This window comes from Dermacentor silvarum, chromosome 1, assembly GCF_013339745.2.
Source record: "Dermacentor silvarum isolate Dsil-2018 chromosome 1, BIME_Dsil_1.4, whole genome shotgun sequence".
NCBI classification, from domain to species: domain Eukaryota; kingdom Metazoa; phylum Arthropoda; class Arachnida; order Ixodida; family Ixodidae; genus Dermacentor; species Dermacentor silvarum.
The window spans coordinates 404,521,039-404,528,568 of record NC_051154.1 but is presented as its reverse complement, the minus strand read 5'-3'; the positions used below and the strand labels follow the sequence as shown (position 1 = coordinate 404,528,568).

General features: G+C 42.0%; 1 long non-coding RNA gene across 1 annotated transcript; it reads right to left on the bottom strand.

The window, feature by feature from the left end:
- Positions 1-202: 202 nt before the first annotated feature.
- Positions 203-4,400, bottom strand: LOC125942523 (uncharacterized). The gene is made up of 3 exons (XR_007465181.1): positions 4,002-4,400; positions 2,016-2,119; positions 203-416 (listed from the first exon to the last, which is right to left on the bottom strand). It is a non-coding gene; the product is annotated as an uncharacterized LOC125942523 (long non-coding RNA).
- Between the last annotated feature and the right edge of the window lie 3,130 nt (positions 4,401-7,530).

The window sequence follows — 7,530 nt, the reverse complement described above, 5'->3', positions numbered from 1 at the left end:
TTCCTAGTAACTTTTTTCCTACTTTTTGCTGTTCGCCCTAGAAACATCCTTGTAACTTTTTCCCAACTTTCTGTTGCTTGACCTAGAAACATCCTAGTAACTTTTTTCCTACTTTTTGCTGTTCACCCTAGAAACATCCTTGTAACGTTCTTTCAACTTTCTGTTGCTCGTCCTAGAAACATCCTGGTGGCATTTATCGACTTTTTCCAGCATTTTTTAAAAATTGTCTGGTAGTGCTCTGATGCAACCTTGAACATATAAAAGTATGTACCTGTTAGTGAAACACACCAATCTTTTCAAACACTGATGTTTATTTTCCAACCCTTTCATACATGCCCTAAGAAGCCACAAGCAAGCAGTGACTATAATGTGGTCTGGATATCTCCCCTGTTCTTGATATCCCTCTTGCTGCAAGCCTAAAGGAGGAAAAATTCAATAATAGTTAGCCTTATGAATTGTATCTGGTCAAGATAGCATGATGCAGTCATCCACAAGAATTTGACTTCGAATGACCCACAATCAAAACGAAGATTTCAACTGACTGCCTTGCCACACATACTTAGAATGGCATTCACACCTCTGGGGTGCAAAGCTTCTTTTTGGGCGACGTCCTTGTGGGTATTGGAACGCCACCCAAAAAGTGACTGAAGCATTGCTGAAGCAAAACTGCACATAATATGCATGTGTTACATGTAGGAATCGTACACTTGTATAAAGTAGCTGTAAATCAGTTGCAGTAAAGATACTCAAAGTTTTTAGAATGGCTTCAGCGAGATATGCCGAACTCAATAAATGTGATGACATGCATAAAGCACTTTTTGCCTAAACCATGTCTTTAGGTGGTAGAAAACATTTTTATAGACCCTCTAGTGTGCATTATTCACAGTTTCAAAACTCAATTTGCTAAAACCACAACAAATTATTATATTAAAAAGTGACTATTCAATATTTCCACCAAGTGCAGGGCAGCTTGAGCATGAAGCAAGGTTCCTTGTGACATCTCAGTAAATCCGAGGTAGTGAGCATGTGGTACCACAAACCACAGATGCACACATGTTCTGGGCAGTAGTCAGCACTGTTACCATGTCACTGGAAGCTTGTGTATTAGGCAGCTGACAAGCAATATGAAAGAAAAGGTAAAAAAGATTGTTTGCATTTCAGATAAGTGACAGCAAAGAACAAGCTTTATCCAATGTCAACTGGAGAAGGGCAGAGACATGCTGAAAAAAATGCCAATGTAAAGGTGAACGCTCAGTGTTCAGCTGCACTGTCCTGGCTTGCTACTGCCCGCAGAAAAAAAAAGTCCCAATGTAACGGCGAACACTCAGCATTCAGCTGCACTGTCGTGGTGGCTTGCAACTACTGCGCTGTGCGGATTGTTGTGATTTAGCAGTTTGCGTTACCACCTCAAATTTCTGTAAAATACAAAGGAGACCAGCTTCCTGCTTGAAGCCAACCTGCACTTCGGGTGCATATTGAACTTGTCACATTAAAAGGTTATTGGTTAGTTATATGCTTGAGGAATTACCTTCTCATACTGTGGCTAGGGATTCAGCAGCTACCCAATAAAGACGAAAATCTTGCTGTTTGTATGCTAATTTTAGGAGATGAAGTACGGTACGCAATACATAAGTGTGAACGATTAGAGGGAACAATATAGGTGCACAGGCAATAGTGTGAGAAGTGAGCTTCACAATACTCCATAATAAAAATGACAAAAAGATACACATCTCGAGACCTCATGCTTCTCAACGATTATCTTAAAAAGGCAAACTGACTAGATTAATATACAGTCTGTACAGAGTTTATCATGCAGTTACTCAAGTCAGGGTTATATTTATCTCAGAGGAGGCTAGTTAAAGATAAGTTCATTAAACTGAGCGCCCCCCAGATGACCAAAAGTGATATGCAAGTGATTAGCCACTAGAAATTATGAAAATGGCACACAGTAAAATGATTGCATATTACAGAAACATATCCTACAACACACAATGCAATGACAGTTTTGTACGCACCTTTGTAAAAGCACGCAGATCAGGTGCTTTATAGTGGTGCTCTCCAGCTTGCAGCAGTGCTGCAGGTTCCTGTGGGATGCCTCCAGAATCCGCACAGCCTTCAACTGCAATGAATAATTTATTGCAATGTGAATCTGGAAACCTGTCAAATCAGTGTAATACTGAATTGCAAAGAGCCTCACACTAGCAGCTACATTAATGCGCGTCTCGTACGAATCCTTCCATTATATCTCAGGAGGTTACACAGTTATGTTGTAACAAGTGAGATTCCATGCGGAAATGCAGCAAACATAAGACGAACAGAAAAATCACCGAAACTCAAATATGTTATAAAGCAAAAGAGCATTGGATTATGAAAAAAAATATTGAGCACATGAAAAGTCTTTTGAACCCTAGGCCGTGTTTGTTTAGCGATGATATTCCTTCTTGCTCTTCGTCAGTGGTTTGACCGACGCGCCGCCCGTGTTATGAACTGGAATAGCCGGCCGTTCACGGTGGGTGGTAAGAGTGACGTAGGATAGAGCGCAAAGTAGCGCCACGAAATCGCAGCCCTTACTTTATTACTACAAGGCACAGTCATTACCTATGACTGGAAGAGCTGGTATACTGTTCTTTAGATGAATATGTATATATAGTAAAAGTCAGCGTCTGATTGGGATGTCTCGATTAAAAAGAAACCTCGTCATTGCAATATCTGCGTATATCTGCCTTGCAATATAGAACACGACAGGTTCTATAGTTCAATATAGAATACAGACAGGTTCTCGCGATGCGGGCTTTGAAAGTGAACTGTAAACAAAAAAGTCTTCATACAAGCTAATATGTGCGCAAGCGTCAAATATAGCTATCCTGTGCCAACGCGTGAAGCCCATGACACATCGACGTATACACACCTGCAGTGTACTCGCGGAAATGCTTAAATATGGAATAATTTTCTGCCGGGAAAATACCCAACAGTAACTTGCAGTGTTTCCATAATTGTGTTCCCATTCAGTCAGAGCTGTTGCGTTTGCGCACCGCTTATCAGCCGGCGCCCAAGTCTGGCTCATCTGTTCCGGACGATAATCTGTTTCGCGCATGTGCGCTGATATGTTTTCACTCGCCCTTTGATCACGGCGTTCCTTTATAAAGGACTGCGGATCACGCCGCTGGCGCTTCTTTTTGTACACCTTTCGGCAAGCATGCCGCATTAAAAGTACTATCGTGAGCAATATGAGCTCGAACACGGGAGCGCGTGGAAAATAGCCGCAAAACCTAGATAGCGTCATGCGTGGATGGCGCTGCCGAAACCGGAGGTGAAAGGAGGGGCGCTCTTCCGCTAACTGTTGGCTCTCCCGCTTCGCTAGCGTACAAAAAAAATGATAAAAGTGGCGTATCCGAACGCTCAGCCAACACCGCCTAGATTTAATACAAGCATGACCTGTGCATTATGGAAGTCTACGTCACAGCCGATATCTCAGCAGCTGCAGAGCTTGATGGGTCATTTGATGTAGCTGTGCGCGTTGATGTGAATTGATATCACCGCTAGAGGCCAGTGACATGCTACAAGCTACCGTTTTGCAGCAATAATATCGAGGCGGGAGTGTGAACAGCCAGCGGAAGCGCGGCGCCCTTTCCGATTTGTTTCCAAAAGCGGCCGCTTCAAATCGGCCGATGTAGGGTTCGAGGCTATTTTCCACGCGCTCGCGTGTTCGAGCTCATATTGCTCACGATAGTACGCTCTTCCTTCTCCCGGCGTCTTCTTCTCCCGGCTTGGAACCCGGCCAACTCGGCCAAACGTAACAGAGCAATCACACGGGGTAGCATACTTCACAGGAAAATGCAAGTACGCGATAACATCAACAGAAGCTTTCGTAAAATTGCTTACTATATGTGCACCAGAAACATGGACCACTTACGCTCAGAATGTGCTCTGCTCTTGTTACACAAAGCTCATTACATGAACCATAAGCTACAACAACGCGCACAAGCGCCAAACTTGCTTACCTTTCAAGACGTAGTCAACAAACGCTCTTTCGTCTCACGGGTACCGTGGCACCAACTCTCTTGCGGGCGAAAACACTGTAGAGCTGCCGATGAACTACAGCACCACGAATGCACAACCTACAACAAATTCTTCCATACAATGAGATGAAGCCCCAGTACCAGGCTTTTCACGAGAGAGCGCAGGCAGGCGGAAACAAAGGCAGCTTGGACGGGCGCAGTAAGACACTGTTGACACTGGCGTATCGCACGAAACCCACGGCGAACAACGGCATTTCACGAGTCCAGAGGTTGTGCGATGGTTAATGCACACGATAAGAAGCACATTTTGCCTAGGCACTTCTAATATAAAATTCAACTACCACCTCACTGCAACGAGCACTCGCGCACAGCCAACGTGGTCCATACACTACAGCAACTTGGATTGGATTGGATTAATTGGCAGCAAAACACTGCAGCAGCGCCACACTGCGGTTAACCAAAAGGAACCTGCCTCCCTGATGCGCATCGCTTCAGGAGCATAGCCTTCGAGATTCGCATTTGTCACTCCAGGGAAGTCGTAGCTGAAGCATGAGCCAATCCACCCGCCGCCCGTTCAGCTCCGTCTGCTTGAAATGACGGATGGTCTACGGGCTAATATGACACTTACCGAGCAGATATCCGTGGTCACCGCCCATATACACGTTAATTATGGCATCAAGTGTGGTGTTTTCGAGAATATGTGCTCTCATCTTGAATTGATGAGACGATATTTCCTCTTAGCGTCAGGAATAAAGGTAACAAAACGTGGCGATGGCTGGCGTGCTACAGCAGCTGAAGCTTCGGCTGAAGTGCAACAGGCGTACTGCTTGCACGCAAGCGCAAACAAACAGATACGGCCATGCCAGGTACACAACTGACTACTCAGTAAACTGACAATCGTAAATTATTCACTTCTGTGCCCAAGCAAGCATTTACGGAATCCTTGCTGCCGTACGAATCCCGCCAATATATCAACACAACAATCACCCGCAGTTTTGAAAGGAAAGGCTCTTTTAACAGTGACCGCAGGTACTGCATTTGCGAAAGTTTTGTGTATAGTTTGCATAAAATCGTAAAGGAAAGGTTTCTTAAGAAGCCGAATTCCGAAAAAAGGTAAGCGTCGTGAAAACAAATAAATGGCCTTACGACATGTCAGAAAGTATAGGCATTGTATAGTTCCTGCTGGTGCTACTATAATACGTGGAGTAGTGGTAGCGTCTCTGCCTCCCACGCAGAAGTCCCGGGTTCGAGTACCAGTCAATGTACAACTACCTTTTTTTTTTGAAGTAGGAAAACGTTATATACAATTTCACTGGGGCAGGCTAAGATATTTTACCTTAGCTACTGCTAATTATATATGCACGCGTAATAACAAAAATTATTCTGTCTCCTCGCTTTCTCTTAAACTGCAGGAAGCAATTATCAGTATGACACTTAGTTTATTCGTACAAATTATTGTATTACCGATATCGCATGTTATGCTTCTTTATTGCAGTGTTAAATGAGCAAATGAATGAAACAAATACAATTGTTATAATTTTCTTTACACAAAAGTAAAGACAGAGCCTACCAACTTTCCTTAAACTTTCTTTAAACTTTCTTCAAACGAACTTGCTTCAAGCGAAAAGAAGAACGGAGCCTATCAACTTTCTTTAATGGTGCTTTAAACAAGCTTTCTTGAAACGAAAATAAAAACAGAGCCTACTAACTTTTTTAAAGCTTTCTTTGAACAAACTTTGTACAAACAAAAGTTAAAAGACAGCCTACCAACTTGTTTAAAACTTTCTTTAAAGAAACTTTCTTTCAACCGAAGTCAAAACAGAGCCTACCAACTTTCTTTTAAAAACTTCCTACAAACGAAAGTTAAAACAGAGCCTAGCTATTTCCTTTAAACTTTCTTTAAACAAACTTTCTTCAAACCGAAGTAAGAACAGACCCTACCAACTTTCTTGTAAGATGTGTTAATAGAAAGTAAAAGTACATAGAGTGTTACTAAAGTTGATAGAAAGTTGGTAAGAGTTCTAAAGAAAGTAAGGAAGTATTTTTGTATGGGCTGTAAAGATGGAACGAACTCTTTCAAAGGTCAGTCTATCTTGACACACAGGATCTCTATTGTGATTTGATCGAGATCACACAAGATGAATGCAAGGTTACTAATTCGATTTTATCACTCCCAAGACTCCCCAAATATCATGAAACCGATTATGTTTAAAAAATTGCTGAAAATCTACATTCGTTAGTTTCAAATTGTTGCTCAATCGGCAACGAAGCATTTCACGTCTCTTTGCTACCAGCAACGCCCCTTCTTCACGTGGCTATTATGTTAAATTCCATCTCTCTAGGTAAGTTCACTTTTTTACTGTTTTAATAAGGTTCTTTACTCGAATTGGCAATAGTTATGGGTGGAAGAACATTTGAAGTTTCGAATACGAATCGAATATTACACACTAACTATTCGTATTCGAAAACGAACTATTTGGTATTTTGGAATATTGAAACTAACCAAATAAGTCTCAGCAACCCGCTTTTGAGTATTGTTACTGATCCCCGCCTGCTAAACAAAGCATTGCAAACTATCAGAATTGAAACAGCAACAAAAGTTTTCGTAGCGATGCAGAAACAAAATGAATGATGCAAGTCGTGTTTTCGGTTTCACGGCGGAAGGCCGCATGACTACCATCGAGTTTTGCTTGTATTTTGTCTTTTAGTGATTTTGGCAAAGTAGTGATGCAACATTTCTACCTTTTAAGCTACGACGAGTGCTGTTTTCTTGAATCTAGCAATAGTTTTTTTTTTCCTTTTTCCCGCTTTTTTTCGGCAACCATTTATTTATCGTTTTTAGAAACCTTTCTTTCATACAGTAGGCTTTCATTCAAGGAAAGCTTGTGATCAGCGAGGCTCTAAATATGCTGAGAGGCTACTCGTGCGAATAATGTGTTGCCCCTGATACTCAGCTCTCTTTTTTTCGCACTAGCCTGTACGGACTCGGTACCTAATTTTACCATAATATTCTTGGTTCTGCAAATATGTGCGTCTGCGATTATCTATCCGATGCGATATTGCATACTTACTATTCGTATTAGAAAAAGCTGATATACGCCCACCTCTAATTAAAATAATTTCCCCGACGGTTTCACTGTTTCCACCTGCGTATGTATGGTTCAAGGTGTTATATTAGTGCATGGCATGAAATACAACTACAGTATTTATGAGTGCTGCACTTGACTTTTCAGCTCCCACTGTGAATTTTCCCGCTTTGGTGTGGCCCTATTTCGTTTCGTTTTTGGTGTGCAAAGCCGATAAGCAAACATCCCGCCTATTCAAGCTAATACAAGCAGCTGATTGAAAATTCGCAAGTAGTGAGTTCAGGGGAACTTTTTTGATGCAGCCCCGACAATAACATGGACACAACAAGGCACAAGTAAAAAGACAACGCACAGTGCTACTAGCAACAACAATGTTTATTATCAAAACCAGGCCACTTAAACACCACATGCGCCATATCAGACAT